The 25,783-nt window shown below is 42.7% G+C and overlaps 1 protein-coding gene across 2 annotated transcripts in view; it reads left to right on the forward strand.

The window, feature by feature from the left end:
• KAZN (kazrin, periplakin interacting protein) overlaps positions 1-25,783 on the forward strand; it is a 1,011,261-nt gene that overhangs the window by 265,673 nt on the left and 719,805 nt on the right. The gene's annotated exons all lie outside the window — the stretch shown is intronic.

The raw sequence follows: 25,783 nt of genomic DNA on the forward strand, positions 1-25,783 counted from the left end.
TGAAGATTTTTTTAAATGAGAACAATACACTATAATGGTAAAAACAGGATTTTCTGTATAGCCACAGTTGGCTCGAACACATTAATCTACTGGTGAACACATATATCTAATTATAGTTCCGTCCAAAGAAGGGTAAGCAGGACCGCTCGGGCAACATGTACATAGACGTGAAATTAATGAGAAAGCAGTGGAGCAAGTACAGACCCAAATTCCCATCCACCTCTGTTTTCAATTTTGCAGTAATGTAACTTTGGAAAAGAACATTTGCAAAATACAAGTGGTGAATATTTTATCCTGTTTCCTAGCCCATCTAGTTCAGTTCTGTTTGGTTTTGCTCTTATTTTTTGAGAGAACAGAGTGCCTGCAGAAAAGAGACAGTGTAGCTGTGTTTATGTTTTACCTGCGGTTTTGTTTTTCAGTCAATGATAGAAAAAGTGGTTCTTTTCCCTGCTCAGTATACATTGCTACAACCTCCCCACACCAGTAGATGAAAGGCGTCTTGGGGCAAAACTTGAGGCAGAAATTCTCTCCGTGGGCTGCATCGCGATGTATCTGTCATGGTGACTCCTGCAGAGTCTGCGGTGACCAGACATCATCTCCTTCATCTTAATTAAATATCCTTTGTCTACATAATGTGTTGTCCGTTTTCAATGTGACATGACTTCATGAGCATTTTCCCGTGCCATTACGCGTTCTTCAAAATGGAAGTGTTAATGCTGCTTGGAAGTCATAGAAAGTATTTGGCCTCCGTCTCTCATTCTTGGCAAAGAACTCCCGAAACCCTCCTAGTTCCCTAGGCAATAAGAACCCTGAGAGCATCTTTTTTTCTCATACTTGGTCTTTGACCAGGTCCCTGCCGCAGAGCTCCTAAAACCCTTGTAATTCCCTGGGTGGTAGGAGTGTCTTGTTCTAATGCGGCAACTCAGGGTGGTGGGCTCCTGGATGGCGGCTGGTCACTGGGAAGACCAAGCCATGATGAGAAGCTGGAAATTCTCAGCCCCACCTTCCATTCTCTTGGGGAGGGTGGAGGGCTAAAAATGGAGTTAATGATTGATCATACTTAAGTGATAAAACCTCCATAAAAACCCCAATAGTGTGGGTTTTAGAGAGCTTCCCGACTGGTGGACACATACATCCACACAGGGAGGGCGACGCACCCCAATTCCGTAGGGACAGCATCTCCTGTGCTGGGGACCCCGTCAGACTTCGCCCTGTGGATCTCTTCACCGGGCTGTTTATCTCTCTCCTTTATCATATCCTTCAACAAGCTAGTGCATGTTGTGTGTCTTCCTGAGTTCTGTGAGCCACTCTCGCGAATTAGTCAGCCCAAGTTGGGGGTCATGGGAACCTTCAGTTTGTGGCCAAGCGGGACAGAAGTGACGGATAACCTGGGGCCCTAACTACTTGCAGTTGGCATCTGAAGTGGGGACAGTCTTGTGGGACCAAGCCCTTCCCCTGTGGAACCTGCTGCTATCTCCGCAAAGGTAGGGTTCGAATGGGGTTAACTTGTAGGGTGTCCGGAAAACCCCCACACATCTGGTGACCAGCAGTGATATGTTCTGTGTGAGTACTAAAGGGGGCTCCCAGGAAAGAAAAGCACAGTGGGGGAAGAACTGGGATTTTCCGTACTCAGGAGGAAAACTGTAGCGTTTCCCCATATTCCAACAGCATAGCATGCCTGTGGGGGCGTTGAGTTAACCAATCCCCTGTGGCTGGACACGAAGGCCGTTTCCAGGTGTGTGCTGTAAATAACACTGTGATAAATGTCACCGTAAGTGAATCTTTTTATGCGTTTCTAGATCTTGCCCTACAATAAATTGCTAGAGGTGCTGCTAAGAGGTCAAAGGGAATGGACACTTTTAAAGGATTTTATGGCTTAATGCCAAGTTCCTGACCTTTAGACTCTCCTACCCTTGCTGTTGGCGGTTGTGAGCGTCCTCTCGAAACCCGAGCGCCATGTTTTTCAAAGCTTTGCCATCATGACCAAAATATCAAACATTGAAACAAAGACAGGATCCAGCCCTGTAGGTGGCCTCACTCACCTGACCATGTCAGATCCTGCTTTTATCTTGAATCTGGATATTTCATACCTCATGGATTATTTTGCGTTAATCTTGATTTTCTAAAAAATTTGTATTAAAGTATCATCTGTCTTGAGCACTGACGATGGTTTTTATTTTTATTTTTTTTTGTTTTTTTTTGGTTTTTTGGCACCCCTTATATTTTGTGTCTGAGATGAGGTGACCTTACCCTAGTCCCAGCCTTGGAAATTTGAACCCAATATCCATAGTAGGCCTTTTGTTGTGCCTGGGGACATTATAATCCCTGAGCAGAAACACCTTGTGCCAAGATCAAGGACAGTCAAATGCCGGGACACTTAGCATTTCCAAATGGAGGGAAAGGGACAGGCCAAGGAGGGGCCCACAGTGGCCGATGGCAGATAATGGAGGTATCAGAACGTGCTCTGAAGCTCCAGCAACAAGCTGTTTTATTCTCCTGACGCAAACACTTCACAAAGATTCCTCCCGAGACCCCCATTCCCCTCCCATCAGTTAAAAATATCGCTTACTGGAGCCATGTGCTCTATTAGTTTCAGCTTTGATCTTTTCCAATCTAATTGCAGACTAAAAGAGTGGCCGTGCTGTTTGTGCTGATTTAACACCAAAGCAAATGAGGATTATCTCCTGTACCCATAATGATACTTCTCCGCTCCCTGGCGTGCAGGAGACAAAGGCTAATGGTTAGCGGAGAGGTGGTAACTGGTCGTATCCTGCCAGCTATGTGTATTTAAAAATCAAGTCCCCATTTTAATCCTGAAGTGTTTCTCGTGTAAACACACACGGTTGCCAATGCTCAAGGCTGCGTAAAAAATGGCTCTTGCAAAATTATCCATTAAAGTAATTCAGGGGACAGTAAATAATAACTCCCGTTCATTAGCTCATTCATTCAAAATTTACGGAGCATTTATTACACGCCAGGTACTGTGGCTGGACTCCAGTAACACTGGGGTAAACAGCTGCTAGGCTCTGCGCGCATGGGGTTGACAGTATGGGTGGGAGAAAGACCGTAAACACGTCCAGTCATCACTTCGTAATTACGAACTGTGGAGAGCGCGAGGAAGGAGCACAGTGATCTGAGTCCTTCTAAGGGCCTGCACCCCGGGCCGGGCCCTGTGCTGTCTTTCCAGGCTCAGAATAGCACTGCTTTGTGGGTATAGTTTTCTGCACTTCACTGGTAAGGAAATAAAGGCTGGGATAGGCCCACGACCTGCCCCAGGGCTCCCAGAGCTAGGTGGAGGTCAAGGCGGGTTTAGAGCCTGGAGCTGAGTCCAGGGCTGTGGTCTTCCCTCTGCTCAGGCTGCCTCTCCAATCATTTGTTAGTCACCTCCTACTCCACACTCCTCTTAAGGTTCCAGAAAGTTCATAAGTGACATTCCTGCCTCCCTGTGTTTTAGTTTGGAACCATCGTGGAACTGAACAGAGGGGCCCAGTAGTTGGGCATCACAGTGTTCCTCTTGGATAAAGCTGTTTGGAGAATATGACTTTGCTGTGCACCTGAAAGGCTTTTGAGCCCTCTGTGTTCTGTTTGCCCGTTTGCCCACTCTAGACTGGGGGCAGACCACCCAGGGAGACTGGGATCTTCAGAGTCTGTGTGTATGTAGTTACCCGATGTCACAGCCTCTCCCTGACCCAACACAGGGAAGAAAAGAGAATCCATATACAGTGCTTACAGGTTTTCTAGATCAACTCCACCCCAATGAGAAACAGGAGCCAGGAGCCGCTGGCTGTCATCCCCAGGTTAGGTGACTTGCTCCCTGCATCTTGGTGCAGTGCATAAGGGGCTGGCCCAAACGCCTGGAGGTCCCTCCACGTGGAAAAGTTCAGACTCGAGGTGCTTTTCCCAGCGCATGCCCATCTCCATCTATGCCCCTCTTGCTTACAGGAACCAAAACCCTATGCCTTCTGGGCAACTATAACTTTTGAAAAAATCTGCCTGCTGTTCACAAATACTTCTGAAATTTATATATGTTTTTTTATAGTGATAAGGGCAATAATAAATTAAGGCACAAACATCACTTTAAATAAGCAGGTGATTATTGTAGATAACTATAATGCAAGTATGGCCCTTAGAAATTTCCTACTAATAATTTATAAATCTAGACACAAGTTCCAATTTTCTAAGCAAGGGAATTTCGAGATAACACTGCATGTATCTAGAGCTGATAATTGTAGTTGCCTGTGTAGCAGTCCAATACTGGTTATTAACGTGCGTCTGGCTGTGTCTACGCATGCAGTGTGGTCTGCATGGAGATGCTGTGTCCCGAGTGATGGCAGTCTGCCTAGCAAGATGAGGCCGAGGACACCGGTGTGAGGCCAGCCCTCCTCTTGGTACCTGCTAAGGGCTGTCCTTGCCGATGAACTGCTACTCTTTGGGGCATCTGGGATCCTGGGTGACTGATTCTTAGGTTGGGTGTCTCCCTCTGATGTGACTTTATCCTCCCCCTGCTCCTGTTCACACTTTCAGCAAGCAGATGCATACCTGCTCTGGGCCAGCGGTGGTGCTGGCTCCCATAGCCTGATGAGAGAGGAAGACACTCACATGTAGAATCATCCTCCGGTGGGATGCCAGCTCCACGGAGGTGAAACACCTGTGGGCGGGAGAGTCTAGATCTTTTTCTGCAATGAACGCGTGCATAGGACATGCATTATCATATAGCAGTTTTCAAACTTGGGCTTGGAAAGCATCCCCATTATACTCTTAACAATCACTAAGGACCCCTAAGAGATTTTGCTTGTGTGCATTAAATCTTTCCATATTCACCATAATAGCAGTCGAAACTGAGGAGTTTTTAATTGTTTATTAATTCATTTTAGAACACTATACCCATTTTATATTAACATAAATAGCATAATCCATAAATTACTATATCCTACTAAACAAAAAGTATTGGGAAGAGTGGCATTACTTTGCATTTCAGCAATCTCTTTAACGTGCGGCTTAATAGAAGACATTTGGATTCTTACATCTGCTCCTACAATTTATCCATTGCAGTATCACACATCATGTTAATACGGGAAAGCTCCATTGTACGCTCATGAGAGAATAAGGGTGGGAAGTCAAATAACATCGTAGAATTATCATAAAAATAATTTTGACCTCACATGTGCCCTGAAAGGATTCCGGGGGACATGCAAAGTTTCCCAGGTGACACTTTGAGAACCCCTGTTGTGTGCATTTCCTGAAGGCACTCACGTACCCAAATCTTACAGGATTCTTTAGAATTAAGTCACAGTGTCCAAGTAGTCAAGGCTATTTTTTATTTTTAATCTTTATTATGAAGACAAGGAACACGATATTGGACAAGAAATTGATGACAGAGAGCTAGGGTCGGTGGTGGTCTGGACCTAGCTTATATGGACTTGAAAGAGCTGGTTATTGAAGATTCAGGAATTTTGCCAGTTGTTAAGCCACGACTAGCCTGCAGTTGGCCATAGGGGAAGTATTTCCACCATGGAAATAGGCAAATACTACAAAGAAGGTCTTTTCTTTTCAGAGAGCTGGTTTATCAGACCACTGCTTAGTAGATCTTACACCAGAGATCCAAGATGGCAGCCCAAGGTGTCATCCATCCCACATGCTTTTCCTTTTGGCTAGTATAGTAGATTTTTGTTTGTGTGCTTTATTTTTGTTTTGTTCATAGTGGCTCAATCTAAGTACATTTGTGTAGTCAGGCAAGTTCCATATTTCCATTTCCCCATCACCCAGTTCTTTTTGTCCTAACCCCCAGTCTGATTCATACATTTTTATAGACTCTTATAGGCCTCATAGGCATTTATGTTTGTGTCTGTGGTTCCAGGTTTTCTTCCTTTGCGTGGGGGTGGAATGTCTCTTCTGAGAAGCCCGTGTCTTTTACTCCTGCCCTTGGTGATACAGGGAAGGTGTTTGCCAGGAATGTTTTGGTGAAATGGTTTAGAAACAGCAGCCAATTCTCTTCTTGGAAACAAAGTAGCACCAGGGCCTGGCACGGGTTACATGATGCAGACGGTTGGCATTATTCCTTGTGAGGATTTACTATTATTTGGAAATTAATGATGGCTGCATATTTTGGGGAGGGGGTGGGGAGCTGTGATTTACGAACCTCTCTCTTACCATCTGTTCCTTGGCTTCAAGGCACTGCTTTTCACAGCCTTAGAAGTTGAGGGAAATTATGTTAAATCACCACACATTTTCTTTAAAGTTTCATTTTAAAGAAAAACAAAAGAAAGCTTTTAAGTAACTATCTCTTTTTCTGTAGGTCAATATACCACAGATAGCAAATGAGGAAAAAAGGAGATTCTGTTTGGATTTGTTTTTAATTAAGATCTAAATCATGATTCTCTTTGAATGGAATGGAAAGTGACACCAGCTCTGAGACCTATTTGATAAATTTTGCAATATCCCGACTGCCAGCAGGGAAATAAGAGCAGGTAGTCACTTCCAAAGGAATTCCATTATGTCTGGTTGTCAGATGCCAACACCAGCCCAAGTCAGGAAATCTTACTATTTCTATCCTCCTGCCTCCAGGAACAAAACAAATTATGCTTGTCTATCCCTGCTAGTAGAAAAATTTTATGAATCCTGCCCTTAAATTTCTCTGAAAACCCACCTCTCCACCTAGCTAATTCTTGGGCCCATATGCCCTGATTTTATGCATTTCAGATACACGAAAGTCTACTTTTTATACATGAAGTTAAGGAAGATACTGATGATTCACTTTACATTAGGATTCTTATAGGATTCCTTCAAGTAATAGACTCCTATAATAAATTTGAAATGACATCTGGTATTTAGAAATTAAGTGTACACTCCACTTTTCAGGAGCGTATTTATTTTACAAAGGAAGGTACACACCTGTCTTTAACCATTTTACTTGGGAAGATTTTCTTATATGTAAATTTTCTCTATTTATTTAAAGGCTCTTTTAGCAGATTATTTCTTAAGTAGTTATAGGAAAGCACTTACATTTTTACAACACTTGTGGCTTCTTTTACGAGTATCAGGTATGCAGGATTGGATTTATCGCACTCCTTAGGGCCTGGTTCAGTTTCATTGCTGGTCCATGCAGGACCCCTCTCTTGTGCTACTGATGTATTTATTTTCCTACCCACCTCCCCTCCCATTCCTTCTGGTCTAAACAGGGAAATAGAGCCAGGAAACATGACAGAGTAGGCCCCAGCGGTACGAATTGTGGTTTTGCGTGGGACTGTTAGGGCAGTCTTCTTTTGAACAAGAACTGGAAGGATATATGGGGGAGGAATATTCAGGACTGAGAAGAGCAAGTACAAAGCTCCTGAGGCTGGGGTACACCTGCTATGTTCGAAGAGCAGCATGGAGGCCAGTGTGGTTGAAACAGTAAGTTGGCGAGATGCAGAAATTAGAAAGGCAACTTATATGCCCTTTTGAGAACTTTGGAGGACTTTGATTCTGGGAAACTCGTGGAGGGTTTTGAGACAAAGAGTGATGTGACTTGGCTGACTTTCAGAAGGAACATTCTGACTGCAGTGTAGTCCTTATGGGAGCAAAGAAGGGTTAGAAGTGGGGTGACGAGTTAAGAGGCTGCTGTGGTGATCCAGAAGAGAGAGGGTGGTTTGGATTAGCCCGATAGCAGTGGAAGTGTCGGGAGACTAGGCATATTTTTAAAGAAGCAACAAGATTTACTGATGGCTTGTATGTGGGATGTGAAAGAGAGTAGACAACAAATGGAAGGATGGAGGTGGCCACTTACTGAGAGAGTGAACACCGTTGTGTGAGCAGGTTTGGTGTGGTGTTCAAGAGTGCAAATTTGGAAATACCAAATTTGTGATGCTTATTAGATATCCAAGGGGAGATGTTGGAATAGGCAGTTGGGTATATAAGTCTGAATTTCAATTTGGGGATCATCAATGTATAATTAGTGCTTGGAACCATGAGCTTGGATGAGTTCGTCAAAGCTGTGAATGTCGGTGAATACAGAAATGGTCCAAGGACCTTGCTCTGGCTTACATTCCCACCTCAGGGCCTTTGCACTTACTGTTCTTTCTGCTTGGAACACTGTTTCTCCAAATAGTTGTGTGGTTTACTTCCTTATTTCACTCAGATTTGTGATTAATTTTTGCTCCTTTAGAGAGTTATTCATCTGGTTCAGAAAGTATGTCAGAAAATTATTCCAGTACCAATTCATGAGATCAGTATGAAGGAGACAGAATTACAGCTTGTGATGGTCATTGTATGTTTTTCTTTTTTTCTTTTTTTCTTTTTTTTTTTTAAGGCCATGTCAATGGTTTCCCCAGAGCAGAGTGCTGTAGGACTTATTTAGACAAAATGTTTTTATCATTGATCACCAAATTTCTCCCTGATGGACAGGCTGGAAAGGAATGTGGGAAGGACCTGCTCCTCTGTACCTTAGACTGCCATCCCTTAAATATTCCCGTTTGTCTTAACAACTGAGTATTCTAATATCTCCTGATGTTCTGAAGCCACATCTCAATAGTATCATGTCAGAGTGAATTTTACTATTTCAGGTTCCATTTGAGTGACCTTAACTTGTTGTACAAGGATCGATCCTTCTAGGGTTGCTTTCTTCTAGAAGTGAAGGAAACCGCTATAATTCTGGAGTTTGGGCTTTATAATGGTGCACTCTCTCTAATTTCCAGGTGAAGAAACTAAAGCTCACAGAGGGGCTTATTCAAGGTCATGCAAATAATAAGTGGTAGAGCTGGATTCAAACCCAGTTCAGATGGGCTCTGTCCTGTGTCTGCCACTCCATCCTGGCTCCTTCAGGGCTTGTGCTATAGAATCCCAGAACTAGAGAAGGACTTCAAGAGGTTAGATAATCTAAACTTCCTCTCATTAAAGAAATGTTCATGTCTACATGAACAATATCTGTAATCATATTTCTTTTATTTCCAACTAAAACAGACCACATATTTCAATTTTTTTACTATAGCAGTAACATACAAATGTATAAGTATTTTGAAATATTATAGCAATGACAGCATAATTTTTAAATCTTCTCAACCACCCCTCCCCCAAATAGAGCAAAGAGATAGCAAAACTAAAACACATGAGTATCATCAACAAGTGAAGCTGACGTGGTATCCCCCAAAATCATAAAATAGGATTTTGGGAGGGACAAGCCATTAACAGCAACAAGGATATGCATGATATTAGCAATAATTTAGCAGAGGTAGGTGGAGGGCAGAAACAAGACCGCTGACATACTTGAGAATCCTGAAATTACCAACAAGTCCTCACTGGAAAGTAGCCAAAACCGGGAGAGGTTTTGTATATCTGGAGGGTCCATGGTAAGGTCTAGAGCGGCTGGAACACAGGGTTGCCTTGAACTCTTAAAACTTCCTTCCAGGATAGTCCTTTAGTAGAAACAAACTGCTGAGAGCAGAATCCAACCCAAGCAATATAAAGACAAGGGAAAGAGAAGGTATGTGAAGTGGAGGAGGAGCATAGGGGTAAGAGATCTCAGGAAACAAGCTACCTTATGTTTTGAAAACTGCATGAAAGAAGAGGGTATTGTCAGAAAAGTTAGAAGATCTTGAGCTACACACATATTTAAGTTCAGAAAAACCAATTTTACTTAAAAATGAGCAACAGGAAAGGATCAAGGTGTAACTCCATACAAAGTTACTATAAGAAAGTAGAATTGCCCCACTGACAGTGAAAGAGTGCTAGAAAGACAGGCCCATTGACTCTTCAAGTACAACTCTAACCCACTATTTCTAAAAAGCTGAAATATACAAAGAAAATGATATACTATGAGAAGGAAAATATATACCTAAAAATTAAAGACTCTGAAATGAGATTATATTACTCAGGATAGGATAAGAAATAAAAGCGGGGGGAGAAAAAGGCCCAGAAAGAGGGCTTGACAGCAAATGATTAATTTTGAAGACAGACAAAAAAGCTTCAGCATATACATTATAAGAAATATACAGGGTCCCAAAGAAGAAAATCAAAACAAAGGAACAAAAGAAATAGTAAAACTACAATTTAAGCAATTTCTAAGATGATTTTTTGAAATTGCACATTGAAAATACACATTACCTACTTGAGAAAATTGACCCAGAATGAGCAATAATGAGGCAAAAATTAGTAAAATTATTAGACTTTCAAGAAAATCATAAACTTGAGGCATCAAGGCAAAAAGACCAAATCACCTATAAGAGAAAACAAATCAAGCTGTCTTCAGACTTTCCCACAACAGTGCTTCCTAACAGAAGGAAATGGCGTAACATCGTTAAGATACTTATGTAGAGAAGTGTGTGCTAAGGATTTTATATCCAGCTAAAATGACTTTCAAGTGAAAGGCGCAAACTGCACATGCAAACTCAGTGACCTGGGGAATTTTTTTCCTGCGAGTTTTTTTCTGAGGAATCTGCTAGAGAGCAAATTCGAATCAACTGAAATAAGTAAAGAGCTATTGCCATATGGTTTGACAGTAAGTGCTAAAATATGTATTTTCTTGTGGAACTAAGATCAAATGGGAGTCAGAAAGGAGAAAGTATAGTATGTAATCTCCATATGCTCTCACAATGTAGATACAGTACAACTGTAAAAATGTAAGAAAGTATAAAAATACAACCTATAAAGAGGATGTTAAACAGTCTTCAAGAACCATATTTTTGGTAGAAGAATTGCTATTTTTAACTGAGGTGGTTTCATATACCATGTGAGATAAAGCACATGCACCATTCTGTGGCATTCTAATTCTGTAATCTCTCGTGTCCTCAAGAATCAGGATTCTAGGGGTGAAAGAAAGTCAGTACGAATGCCAGGTAGAAGAGCTTCAGTAAAAACGCTACGATACTGAATTTGAATCGGAAGTATCAGACCCGTGTGCACAGAAAAGGCTTAGGCATGATGAACAATCCAGTAGCAGTGACATCCCTAGGACCCAGATTGTGATCTTGAAATGCTATTTTCCATGAAAGGGAAACAGAGAATTCCTGGGAAAATAGATGACTCTGGGTCTAGGCAGAATATGTATGAGGTGAGACTAGGACACTGGGTCATACCAGTTAGCAAGTAAGCTAAAAGACTTATTAAGGTTATGTCTGAAGGACTTAGGAACTAACTTAAAGGTGTTCCCACTGGACCAAGATTAGACAATATATGTTCAATAAAGATAATAATTTCAGTGGATTGAAGCTCAATAAATTTACGTAAATCCATGAGTTCATAAGGATATTAAAAATTAATTTGCCATCTTTGGAGGATAATAAAGAACCACTCATTATTTTAAAAACTGGTAAATTGTGGGAAAGAAAGTCATCTTATCCTGCCTTCCTGTATAAACTATACCCTGGGCTGGGGCGCCTGGGTGGCACAGCGGTTAAGCGTCTGCCTTCAGCTCAGGGCGTGATCCCAGTGTTCTGGGATCGAGCCCCACATCAGGCTCCTCTGCTGTGAGCCTGCTTCTTCCTCTCCCACTCCCCCTGCTTGTGTTCCCTCTCTCGCTGGCTGTCTCTATCTCTGTCGAATAAATAAATAAAATCTTTAAAAAATAAAAAAATAATAAAAAAAAATAAACTATACCCTGGGTAAACAAATGATAGACGAGTAAAAGTTTCTCTTTCTAGAAATTTTCCAACTAATAACTAAAGAGGGAATGATTGAATTTGAATATTACTTTCAACCCTAATGAATTAATCAATGTAAGTTTTATACATCATTGGCTGCTAACATCGCGAAAAGAGATCGCCATACATCACATAGCTCTGATGGAAGGACACAACACCGTCTTTGTATTGTCTTGCCAAAATTAGACCTGATGGTCAACCCCGTAGATCCATGGAGATGCAATCAGCAAATCCAGATAGTGGGAAACTCTGTGGGGCAAACAGCTTGTTTTCTTCAACAAATCAATTACATGAAAAAAAATGTAGAGGGACAGAGGGGCTGGCTATAGATTAATATATAGAGAGGCATATAAAAATAACAGGCAAAACTGAAGTGTTTAGGGATGTTGTCATCAGGTCTGTAAGACCATAAAGGAAAGCTCTGAGGTGGTTACCTCAAAAGTGAGGACAGTGGTTACCTTTGAGGGGTGGGGAGAAAATTGTGATTAAAATGGACACGTAGAGGGCTTATGAGTATCTGGCAAATTTCTGTTTCTTGACCTGGGTCATGGCTACAAAATCTTATAATAGTTTATTAAACTAACCATTTATTTTATTCTATTTTCTGTATCTATTATATTTTATAATTCAGAAGGTTTTTTTTTTTTAATTAGTATAACTGGGGGCACCTGGGTGGCTCAGTCGGTTAAGCAGCTGCCTTTGGCTCAGGTCATAATTTCAGCGTCCTGGGATGGATCCCCTGCATCAGGCTCCCTGCTCAGTGGGGGAGTCTGCTTCTCCCTCTGCCTCTGCCCCTCCCCACCACTTGTGCTCTCTCTCTCTCAAATAAATATATAAAATCTTTAAAAAACCTAGTTTAACGAAACTTTTTATTTATTTCCTCCATAGTGTTTGTGCCTTGCAAAGAGCCACAGCATACTGGGCAGGCAGACCTGTAAGCACATAGGCCTTTATTAGTTCATTCCACAAATATTTCTTGAACAGCCGATTCTTGCGTAGGCATCAGAGAAGCGCTGTACCCAGGATGAGGCAATTACAGTACGAAGTATAATATGGGAAATGCTATACAAAGTGCTATGAGAGTACAGAGGGTGGGAATTTATTTCTGGTTGGGATTAGCAAAAGCGTAACAGGGCAATGGCACGTCAGCTAAACCCTGTAACATGAATAATGCATGTTTTTTTTTTAACCATCAATCCATATTGAAAGAATATTTATAACTCACTGCCTCGATAACAACTCATCCTTAACCCTTATATTCTGGTTTCCATCATTAAGCACAACCCATTGAAGCCCATTGAAACCCATTCAACACAACCCACTGAAACCCAGTGCTTGAGGGTCTTTGGTCATTTCATAATGACTTTTCTTTAGGCCTTACCCTCCATAAACTCTGCAAAATTCATCATTGTTGAGTATTGCCATCTTCTATAAACCCTTTTCTTCCTTTCCTTCTAAACCTTCGGGGTACCCTGATCTTCCCCCTACCTTCCAACTGTCCCTTTAGTGACCTTTGGCTGCTTTTTTCCACCCCCATGGTTATGCCCTCTGCCTCTTTCTGTATCCCCTTGCCATGGCTTCCCCTGCCATCCTATATGGTATTAACCCTGTAATATCCATCAGAGTCCTGCACTGTGGGAGCCCCACACGGGTACTTCAGACTCACTGCTCATTCTTTCTTTCTGGATGTCCTTCTGTCACCTCAAAATTGACATGTCCACAGTTGGACCCATTTTTCCCCCCAAACCAGATCCTCCTCTTAACCTTGCCAATTCAGTTGATAGCCCCTCCATCTCCCTGGTCTTAACTTAGAACCTTTTACTCATCCCTCGCTACCCTGTGGATATACTGTGTCCCAAACTTGGAAAGCTTCTGTTTCTCTCGATCAAGAGTACTTACGTACTCTTTAGAACTGCTTCATGGGCAAGGCTGTAAATGGCCTTCATCCAAACCCAGTGAGAAGGTTTCCTCTGGTGGCTTAATCGGCCAAAGTCCACCCTCCTTTTTGCTGGGTCCTGCTGTGTCCGGATCTCCTTTGGTGATGGTGTTCTCGGGTTCTATGCTAGGCACGTCATACCACCAGCTTGGGTGAGGAGTACCAGAGTTAGCATGGCCATCAACACTGAGAGCTGAAAGGGAACAAAGCTGCAAGTGTTTCTTCGGTTAATGTGGCAGCTGTCAAACGCGGACAGTCCCACAGTTAACCTCTAGGACTTCCGTTCCCTGCAATACTGATACTTGTCAGGTTACTTTTTTATTCCGCTGAGGAAATAGTGTAAGTTTACCTTGATTTAAAAAGGGAGGGGGTGGCGCCTGGGTGGCTCAGCCGGTTAAGCGGCTGCCTTCGGCTTGGGTCATGATCCCGGGGTCCTGGGATGGAGTCCCGAGTCGGGATCCCTGCTTAGCGTGGAGTCCACTTCTCCCTCTGCCCTCCCCCTCCCCCATTCCCCTCCTCCCTACTCGCGAGCTCTCTCTCTCAAATAAACTATTTTTAAAAAACGAAAAAAAAAAAAAAGATGTATTACAAGCACAAGCACTGTTGTTTGTCCTAGAGGTAAAGGTTTAGGTTGAAGCATTTCATCTATTTATCTGTTTGCTCATTCAACAAGCGTTACTGAAAGCTTACTTTGGTGCTAGATTCTGGTCAGTCGGGTGGATAGTGAGGTTCCTGCCCCCAAGGAATTCACTTTCTAGGCACCGTCGTACTGTCTGCTTGCTTAATGTTTATAAGCCCTGAGGATGTAGTCACTCACTCATTCATCTGTCCATGCACCGCCTTTGCAAAATCTGCTCCTGTCCCGTATCCATTTGGTGATGAGTTTCGATGTGTTTTAGATTCCTTGCTTGACCTTCACCACTACAGTCAATAGATAATTACGGAGTTCCCAACATAGTACAGGCACCGTGCTAGCACTTGAGAATGCTGTCGTAAACCGATAGCATGATCCCTGCCCTCGGGTCTCCTGTTAACATTACCCAGGTGTCATACCATCCTCGCCCTCCAGGAATTTATGTTCAAAAAGCATGGCGGCCGTTATCATGATCAGTCTAAATCATTTTAGTTTTCTTTTGCTTCCTGCACAGACAGGTTGCTTCCAAGAAGGGAAATAATAAGTTGCATAAAAATGCTTCTTAAAAACAGGAGTTTGGGGTGCTGTTTCCATAGGAAAATCACTGCAGCGCTTGTCAGCTAGGATTCATCTTTGGCTAATCACAATCCTGATACCGGTCAACCTTATTACAACAGTGTTGTAAATAATACAGCTACACAAACAAGGCGGTAATCAGCTACTACAGAATGCCGTGTAATTTCTCTACCTTTAAAAAATCTGTAGGAAAGGGGGTGGGTGGCAAGAAGATAACAGGGATTTTTTTTTTTAAGTGCCATGGATAATCAAGAGTGTTTTTTAAAAAGTGCCTCTAAATATATGCCCCTGTCCCCTTAAATCTGTCACGATAAAACATCTCATTTTAGTTGATGTATGACAAGGAAGCAATCACCATTAATCAGAATGACACATTTCCATTTGCTTTATGGAAGAGACGGTAGAGGAAGGTCATGAATAAGAAAACAAAGCAGCTTGTGATTCGTGATGTTTGGGGTTTCTTTTGAAATTCATCTCTTCAGGAAGTTCATAATCCATCGTTGTCTCCTCTCTCGAGGCTTCATCCATCCAAATTTGCCAGAAGTCCTTGTCGGTAAAGACGGACATATTTTGTCTTCTCTCCTGAGTAGAGAAATAGGTTAATTTGCTCTGGGTTCTTTGACAAATTCAGGCCTTAAAGGTGTAAAATCTCAGAATTTCTGGCTCTAGATATCCCTTTAGGGGGTACCAACTTCATCCTCGGTGTGATAAAATTATACCTGCAAGATTAACGTTCCAGCCAGTCACAGCCATGCCCACGGGAAACCGGGAGGGCAGAGGACCAGAGGCTTAGTGCTTTATTAGAAGCAGACATCAGGAGTCTCCTTCTACTCTCCGCTCTCTGCTTTTTAACACACGTAACTGTTTAAGTGCCTAGCAATAACTGGGTGCCTGCTTAAAGCTTGACCTTCCTTGGCTATCACCTTTCATTAAAGGAGCACATTTTCTGGCTTTTGGTCCGTGGTTGGAGTGGGGGAGCGTGGTAGTGCAGGCTTAGCCTTGGAGCCATTAGATCTGGCTTCATGCCCAAACATTTGTAGAACCTTCCACAAGTCAGTATGATACCCCATTGTGCTGTGGACTGTTATCTGCTGGCTGGTATGGTCTCTATTCCAAAAGTTAAAACATAATTAGTGAAATAGAGAAAATCTTGGCACTGGGGATCCGGTACAGATCTCTTAAGAGGCATGTAGAGTATTCTAAAATTCATGGTTGGCACTGTTTGAATCCACCAAGGTCACAATGCCCCCAGGATACTGAATTTGTAAATACCATGATGCCTCGGCATCTTGGGATAATTTTATAACCTAGCATTTAGCTCATCCAAAGCCTTTTATTATCATTATCATTACTATTATCATTATTTTATTATTTAAAGTGGGGAAGTTAAAGAATTGCTAAGCCAGAGGAGGAGACTAGCTATAAAGATAGAGAGAACTCTAACGGGCTCCCAAAGGACTGAGGGAGAGCGCCCAGGGAAGAACAAACACGGAAGGTGGGCTCCTGCCCCAGGCTGGGGTTCAGCCCTCCTTGGAGAGAGTGCAATTGCAGCCACTGGATGGTGGAGAAGATCTCTGGGTTGCTCAGGACGGAGCTGGTCCACAGTCATCAGAAAAGCAAGAAACAGCCCAGTAGGGCATGAAAAGCTAGTTATCTTGTTATCTTGCAGAAACGAAGATGGCAGCCTGGAATGGTTGCTTAGCAGCAGGCTCTTTTGAATATGCGTCCTTCCCAGAGCTTTGCAAAAATCAAACTATAGCAGGGCTTTTTCCTGGAATAAGCTGTGAACCCAGTGCCAATGCCTGAGGAGCTCTGTGGTGGCTATGTGGGGTCTGCGTGAAGCCAAGCTTTACACATCCTGTCATCAGCAAAGCCGCTTGAGAGAGACCCCACTTGGTGCCACCTGGTGCTGGCTCGCCCACGACGTGAGTTCCCTGCCCACACTCCTGTTGGGGAGGCAGAACTTCATAATCTGCAATTACACTTTTCTTTTGGTGTATTCTCCTCTTTTGTGTTCTTTGGTCAGTCTTTTTTTTTCCCCCTAAGAAAAAAAACCCCAAATTTGAATATTCTCCCACATGGCTGTTCTTTTTCCAAATATTGGGCCAAATTTGACAGGAAATCACGCTTAAGTGACTGTTAACCTTCTTTGAACTGATTTTTCAGATAAAACAAGAATCTCGACCATGAAACTGATCCAAAAGCAAAATCTCTGTCTTAGTTAAGACTGTTTGCCTATGAGGGAAACATCATTGATTTGGCTGGAGAGAGCAAAAGGTGGGGGAGATTTATAAAGTGTCTGAGGGGACTTGTGGGAAAAGGCCCTGGGCCTTGCCAGGTACTGAAACCAGGCACTCAAACCCACCAGGACCCTCTATCTGTCTTTTATTTATGATGCTTGCAAAATCTCTGATTTTTCCTCTTTTTTCTGGAGGAAGAATGTCTCTCACAGTCTTAGCATTTGTCTGTTTGCTTGTTTACTTGCTTCTTTACTTAATTACTTAAATTAGTTCTCAAGTGCCCAGCCAAACCACACTAAAATCTCGCAGACCTCATAGAACCAAGTTGAAGTTTGCCAAAGAAAGCCTCTCACTGGTCTCAATTATTTGTCCTATCTGGGTCTAATCTGCTGTGTCAGAGGGTGGACAAGGGAGGTGATCAACGTGGGGTAGGAAAACACCCCCAAAAGGATCTTCAACAAACACTGAGGAAGTGCCTCTGCCATTTAGAATTTCTGAGAGTCAGGGCATGGGTGCTGATCTCCCAGAGTAAGATCTACAACCCTCTTTTATTTTAGCAAGGTAGACTTTAAAAGTATACTTCCGTGGGCCGAGATTTTTAAGGACCCCAGAGGTGAATGACTGTCAGAAATGAATTTCTGATACCCAAACTGCCAATGCTTTTGATGTTAACGTCAAAAGGCATGTTATTGTAACACCCAGGATGCCTAGACAAGCTCAGACTTACTAAGGAGGAAAGATGCAGGACACGTTCATGGGGGAATGCAAGCCCGGAAGACATGGGGGAAAAGGCAGACCAAAGGAAGAGTAGAACTTGCTGAAAGCCACCCAAAGAAATAATATTTGGGCTTTAAAGCTTGTACCAGATCGAACAATGAAGGATAGAAGATTCTAAGAGAAACCGAAAGAAATATCATGTGACTTTCAATAGCTCTATCAAGAGCAAGAAGATAGAGAAGGAAGAGGACAGCCGTCTCTTGGATATAAATGAGTAATGCCAACAGATGCCAGAGAAAAAACTCAGCTTGGCTTAATCTCTTTGATTTTCTCTGTCAAGGAAAGAGAAGAGCCTGGTTGGAACTAACCTGGATATCCCAGGCAAGTCTCCTTGAGTTGAAAGAACCTACCCAAGCGGGCTAAGAACAGGTGGTTACAGGAATACTACAAAAATGTCACAGAACCAAAGGAGTGGAAACAAAATACAGCGAGATCCGGGAAACTAGGAGCGTGGTTAACAAAAAAGAGCGCCCTCTCCAGGTCTCAGGGGGAAAGTGCCTGAATTTATTTAGTGGTTTCAACCTAGGGGACCCGGCTCTCTCTTTTTATAGAAAATATTTTCACGACATCTGTTTTCTTATCTTAAAATGAACTTCATAGATAATATAACCTCCCTAAATGCTAATTCAAAATGAGATTAATATAATGCCCTAACTGAAATACAAAAGAGGGTGCCAAGGAATGTAATTTATCTAAAACAAAAAGTAAAATTTAGCCTCATCTCTAAATGTTAAGACAGAGAAATAAAAATGAAGCGGCCATGCGTTTGCAGAATCTCCATGAATGCGACAACTTTCAAATATAAACTGATATGGTCAGATTGTACCGCCAACATCATTTTCCAAAAGGGTGGGTCTTCCAGTTATCCACTGCAATATACCAAGTCAACACTCAGTGAGCCCCAAGCAATCCTTCATGATGTTTCTAGATCCTATGGGTCAGGAATTCAGGAAGAGCACAGAAGGAATGGCTCTTTGCTGTTCTATGATATCTGGGCCCTCAATGGGGAGGACTTCCAGTGGCTGGCCCTGGAACAGCTAAAGCTGGAGGAATCACTCTCAGGATGGCTATACTTCACTCACTTGCCTGGACCCTGGGCCAAGAGGTCAAGGATTGACTGCCTAGGGTGGGTGATCCAGCTTGGTGATCTCAGGGTGTTCAGACTTCTTACATGCAATCAGGGCTTGAAGGATGAGTGTCCCAGGAGATGCCACGTGAGCTTTTACAACTTAGCCTTGGAAGTCACACAGCATCATTTCTGCCATATGCTTGATCAAAGCAGTCATACTGCTTTGGGGGCGGTGGGGTGGGGTGGGGGTAGGAAGTGGGGAGGGTATGATGAGTATGGAGATCCTGCTTGTGGATGGGAAGAGCGTCAAAGGGTTTGCAGCCATGTTTGAAACCACCACGGTGACCGACTTAGCAAATTTTCAGCAGGAAAAACTGTGGCCTTTCTTTGGTTTACACAGTAGGTACATTCCTGGAAATTCGGTATGTATTAAAAACCTTGCAAACACATGTTTGTGTATATGTAATGTGTAATTAGATTCTAGGCTTGAGCTTTATACACATTGTCCAGCAGGAGTTTTGAAAGTCCCATGGGACACAGGCTGCTTCTGCAAACACGTGTTTGTGTATATGTAATGTGTAGTTAGATTCTAGGCTTGAGCTTTATACACATTGTCCAGCAGGAGTTTTGAAAGTCCCATGGGACACAGGCTGCTTCTTGGTGGTATGGAATACTTCTGTACATTAAAGGATCCTCCATACACTTGGCCTTTGCCCACTGAAATGCCAGTACTGCCCACATTGGTCATTATCTCTCCCCTGCAGAGTGCTTCCCTCTGCGCACTGAGTGCATTGCCTATAGATCAAAATGGCTGTCTCAACCCTGCATCTATAAGCCTTTCAGCGTCTCTCCTCTACTTAGCTGGGTGATGATGGTGGTGATGATATTGGTGATAATGGTGATGGTGATGATGATATTGGTCATAGTGGTGATGGTGATGACGATGACGACGATGACGGTGAAACCAGTGGTTCACATTGCCAAGTATTCATGCTCTGGCAGGGATTATGTTATACACCATCTCCCTGTACACTGATTATAACCCAAAAGCAAGTACCACTGTCTTTGTTTTTCACTTGAGGAAACTGAGGCTTATAAAGTTTAAGTCATTTGCACAAGATCACAAAGCTAGAAATTAGAGAACCCAGAAGTTCAATTTTTCTCCTAGGCCTCCAGACAGCTTCAGATGACATTGTGACTCCATCCAATTAGCTTTGGCTGAGGGGAGAGAAGTAGTGTTGTGTATATAATGAGGAACATTTCCCTCTGAAGAGGGCTGTGGGTGGGCAGGCACCATGATCAGCATCTCCAGTACAATGAACAATAGGACATTGAAGCTTAAAATAGATACGGAAATTGTAAAAGAAAATTAGCCTGCTCTTCTGGGCCAGATAAATTACCTCCCACACTCTGAGAAAAGATGGAGGAATCACTACCAGTGATCTTTGGGAATCCTGGGGAGAAAAGCAAACATAGTTCTAATATTGAATGAAAGGAAGAGTGCGGAGCCTTTAAACTTCAGCCCAATATAAAATTCTAGATCATGTTATGAGAAGGGAGGCATCCAGACACCCGATGGTCCGTTCATTGTTACCTTGCCAGGTATCTGCATTGTTTTCTCCACACTGTTAGGGAGGCCAGGTGTCCCTGCCTTGACCGCCCTCCTTGTCTCTCTTGGTCCACGTTCCCAGAACTGCACTCAGGATATTATCCATGTGACCCATAGAACCACTCAGTTACATCCAGTGGGAGAGCTTTGAAGATCTGTGATTCAACTGAAGAAAATCCTAAGCCTTAGAAATGTTGTATGCGCCCGCACATCTGCTAATGAGTTGCCTTCATTTAGCAAGAAAATAGTTTATAAACTCTATTTGTATGATCTTTAAAAATGGGAAAAATAAAATTGCACCATGGACTGTAAGAGACAAGGAAGAAAAATTGCTTGCCATTCCATAATTTAATTGCAACCAACTGGATTTCTCTCTTCTTAGCTTTTTTTTTTTTTTAAACAAAACAAATTTATAATATAAATGCTTTTTTGGCACATAACATATCTTGCTTTAACATTGCATATATGTTTTATAAAAGTGTGTTTATAAAAGCCTTTGAGTGCTTCTTGGAAATATAACAGCATTTTTAGAAAGAAGTGTTATTGAGGTGTTGTTCTCCAAATTAAAAAAACAACAGCCTGAATATAACATATTTTATGCCCATGTAACATATTTTATGTAAAAATATGGTCATATTGGTGGGGGGAAATGCAAAAGATGAACAGATGTAAAGAAAATTCATACTCCTGTTTGCTTTCGGACCATTGATTCTATGGCAAACAATGTCTCCAATGTTTTATGTTTTCCTCGAATGGTATTTTCACAACATATATGATATCGTATTCACATAAGTGCCCTTGTATGGTGTCCTTCGTCATATCTCAGTAGTCGTTTGGACCCTTCAGGACCCAAGCCCTGGATAGGAGTCAAGTGCTCGAAGCACAGCGACCTTAGTTTCTGAGATTCCTGCCCAGGGGAACATAGTGTCATTATTTAAGGAATATCAGTCTAGGAAGATGTCCTGAAAAATGGAGTATCTCTCCAAGGAGCATCAGATTCCCATAGATGCAGAAGGACCCCTTTGGTCCATCTGGTCCATCAGCCTACCTCCAGCAGAGCTGGATGCAAACTGCCCCATGCAAGTGAGTGGGTTTCCTAAATTCTTTCCAGCTCTGTTCTTCTTCTAGGCCAACAATGTCCAATGGAACTTTACGCAATGATGGAAATATTCTACACCTGTGCTAATTTGGTAGCCACTAAATTCATGTGGATCTTGAATACTTGAGTTGTGACTTTTGTGACCAAAGAATTAACCTTTCAATTTTAATTAAGTGTAAATAGGTTCATGGGTCGAGTGGCTACCCTATTGAACTATTGGCCACACAGTTCTAGAAATTTTGCAAAAAAAAACCAAACAAAACCACCCCCCCCCCCCAGAAAACTCCACAAAACCCAGAAACACACACAAAAACCAGAGATGAATATAATCAGGGTTAAGTCTGAGTTGAATAAGACTTCTAGGATTATTTGGAAAGTTGCCCTTTACAAGTAACATTTAATAACACTTGAAATAAACTCTACCATTTATTAGGCACTGTCTAGGAGCCAGGCAAGGTGTGAGCTAAAAGCTTTGGTGGAATTATTTTATTATTTTATTTAACCCTCATAACATCCTTATGAGGTGAGTATTATTGTCTGCATCCACCTTTGTTATTTGGAGATAAAACAAACAAACAAACAAACCCATGTTTTAAAAAGATTAAGACCACAGCTTGCTCTTGGCAGAGGGAGGCTTTGAATTCAAGCCTGAGCCCAGTGTCTGTGTGTCGTGTTTCATATTCTTCTTAAATACCTTGTCAGAATTCACACTTCCTTCTAACCAGAAATTCAAAAGGCCCTACTGACTGGATAAAATAACCTTTTTTCCTGGAAAAGTTCCATTTCCATATGAGACTCTCTTTTAAGATTCTAAGTTCTGTCTTAGGTGACCGTAAGACACTGAATTTGTAACTGCCTGAAATGTCTACTAACCCCTTGGTCGCCCACTTTCCCCAGTCCAGAAGTTATAAAAATGATTCGTGGCCTTCTGAGGTGCTAGAAAACACTCCTTTTGCATTTTGTCTCATCACATGACAGTCCAGTTTAGTGGTTTGTCACCAGCTATGGACTCAAAGATGTCTCTTGCGTAAGGACATCTATACAACCGCAGACTAGTTACTCTATTTTTGGAACCTCTGTTTTGTTGTCAGTAAAATGGGCATAATAGTAATTGCCACATCAGAAGTCCCTTTCTGTGGATCAGTGAAAGAACATATGTGAAGTGTTTAGCATGGTGCCTATATAAAGCAAGGGCTCAGTGAATGTTAAGGCTAGTATCCACTTCAGTTCCTACTGGGTTGATTGTTAATTTCTCACCTGAGTGTTACTATGAGGGAAAAGAGAGAATGGTGATAAAAAGCACATGGATCAAAACCAACAAGATGACTTAATCAAATGACTTTTTCTCCCTCCTGAGAGGCAGATGCAATCAACCCAGCACCTGAATTGCTGGTTGGTATATAATGGGGAAAAGCCCTGAGAAAATGCTATTTTCCCTTGCAATTAACAGAATGTATGCAGAAGAGGAGACTCTGAGATTTTTTTCTCCCCAGCATGGCTTAGATTCTTGGCTATTTAATATTTACCTTTGGGTTCCAACTGTCCGTGCTGCTATGATATGTAAAATAGAAAGAAAGGTCACATGGTAGGTTAGAAACAGCCTATGGCAGAACCAAAAAGCCTGAGTCTGTAGTCTCATTCATATTATTTGAATTCTCATTCGATCCCCTTGTGAGATGAAGAATTTAAACTCCAGGAATTCTCCCATGTTACCTGGTTACAATACTGGTTTTCAGTGTCCAGGCACCAACCATGACTCAGAAACTACTTTATCAACAGCCATTTAGTTACATCTGGGTGAGTTTCGGGTGATGCTAGCTACTGTAACAGATAATGTTCCAAATCTGACTGGCTTAGCCTGGCAAGAGTATATTCTCATGCCTGTAAATTCTGCACAGGTGCCCTGATAAGCAGATAGCTCCCCTCCAAGTGGTGACTCAGGGATCCAGGCTCCTCTTGTCTTGTGATCTTGCAGTCATCCATACGTGCTGCAAGGTTGCAACTTACGGGAAGGGTCTGGAGGGTGGCTTGTGAAGGGTCTGGAAGGCCTGTGGAAGTTATGTGGGCCGGGCGTGGGAGTGACACCTATCACTTCCACTCACATTCCTTTGGTAGAAGTCAGGCTCAGTGGCACACCAGTTGCAAGGGAGGCTGGAAAGGTAGTCTGGCTGGGTGCTCAGGAGGAAGCGGTCGAGCATGTGGTAAACACCTTCTCATCCATGTTAGATGATTGGAACTGATGCACAAAGTGTCTCTTACTAGTGAAAAGCAATGAAACTTGATGTTTTAGATATTTTGGTGGCTGGGTATATGTGTGTCTGTGGGGGGCTTGGGGATATGACATTTCTAGTAAACTTTTTGAAATATTGAAAATAGTTGGTGAATTATTTTCTCATTCCTCTAGTCCTGAGGGCTCAGCATCTTGCCAAACACAGGGAAGCTCCATCCCCCTGTTGCTAGTGCCTGGTACCGAGCACACAAAGACCCTACCCCACTTTCTGGGTTCTTAGGGATCTGGAGGGGAAGACTTGAGCTCCCCCTAGAGGCCAGCAAGGTTCCTTCCATTTCTGATAACTCAACAGGCCAGTGTTCTCTTGGAGCTGGCGGCTGGCTGCACAGCACCTTAGCCTAGTTGATACAAGGCTTAGACACAAGCGTCCCTTACCTATTGCAAGATCTAAAGCATTTCTCTCTGGCCGAGAGGAGTATTGCCTATCGTCCCAATTCTCTTGTGTCCTCTGGCCAGATTTTTTTCACTATTGTTTTTTTTTCTTTTATAATTACTGTTTTTATTAATTTACTTTCATAGTACATCCAGTTTCAAGAAAACGAGTATTTTTAAAATAAAAAAATATATATGAATTTCACAAGATTCATGTCAATTGCAAGGAAAGGCTGGGTAACAAGACAATGGCATCACATGCAAATGCGTTCACTGTTTTTAGGGTAAAGAATTTTTATAAAATAAGGGAAAAAGGTGGGGCTCCTGGGTGGCACAGCGGTTGAGCATCTGCCTTCGGCTCAGGGCGTGATCCCGGCGTTATGGGATCGAGCCCCACATCAGGCTCCTCCGCTAGGAGCCTGCTTCTTCCTCTCCCACTCCCCCTGCTTGAGTTCCCTCCCTTGCTGGCTGTCTCTATCTCTGTCAAATAAATAAATAAAATCTTAAAAAAAAAAGAAAAAGAAAAAGAATGAGGTTTCTTTCATTTTTGCAATATTTTCTTTTTTTTTCTATAAGTTTAACAGCATTGCCCAAGTTTCTTTTTTAAGATTTTATTCATTTATTTGAGAGAGAGAAAAAGAGAGAGAGCACGAGCAGGGGGAAGGGCAGAGGGAGAGGGAGAAGCAGACTCCCACTGAGCAGGGAGCCTGATGCAGGGCTCGATCCCAGAATCCTGGGATCATGACCTGAGCTGAAGGCAGACGCTCAAGCGACAGAGCCACCCAGGTGCCCAGCATTGCCTGAGTTTTGAGGGCCCTAGTGAGGAGCAGACAGTAGTGACCCTTGTGGTGACACTTGTATTCTGCAAGACCACTTCTCTGTGTCTCAGGAGTCTCCTCTGTAAAATGGCAACAGTCGCACTTGGTACTAAAGTCTACACTGACTGTGTTGAAGATGAGAAGTAAGTGATAAAGCGTAGGGCAGAGGTGCTGGCGGGTGGTGGTGGCTTCCTGGCCCTTCTTATGTGACTGGCGGAACTGCAAAGCCCAAATAGGTTCATTGTCTGCCTTTGAAGATTCTCAGGTCCAGTAGAGGACCCAGAAGCAGGAAGCTCAGTCCTGTTGGGCAGCGTTCTTGATAATACAGATGCATGACCATTTGCCCAACTTCCATGCTTCTGAAATGACGGGTCAGAAAGCCTTCACTGAGTGTCTTTCAGAGGCAGATTCCTTCCCCGCTTGCTCTGCCAAACTAGAAAATAACTTGAAGATATGGTTCCTGACCTGCCTCCCTCAGAGGCACTCACAGGTGAAGAGTGTTTGAGAAAATGCCTAAGTAATTTACAAATTGAACTTGAAGAGCTGGGTGGGGGGTGGGGGAGGAGCTGTGGGCGGCGCTTGGAGAGTGGAGTTAAGGCACAAGTCGAGCTAAACCTTCCTGGACCAAATGAAATTCGTGCCAGACTCAGAAGGTGATAGATGTGAATTCATCTAACCCCAAAAGAAAGCTGTTAGGAAAAGCGCTCATACTCCTTTCAGCCAGCCCGTTGGATGGTGTGTATCTAGAGGC

This window comes from Ursus arctos, unplaced genomic scaffold (assembly GCF_023065955.2).
Source record: "Ursus arctos isolate Adak ecotype North America unplaced genomic scaffold, UrsArc2.0 scaffold_32, whole genome shotgun sequence".
In the NCBI taxonomy this organism is placed as follows: Eukaryota; Metazoa; Chordata; class Mammalia; order Carnivora; family Ursidae; genus Ursus; species Ursus arctos.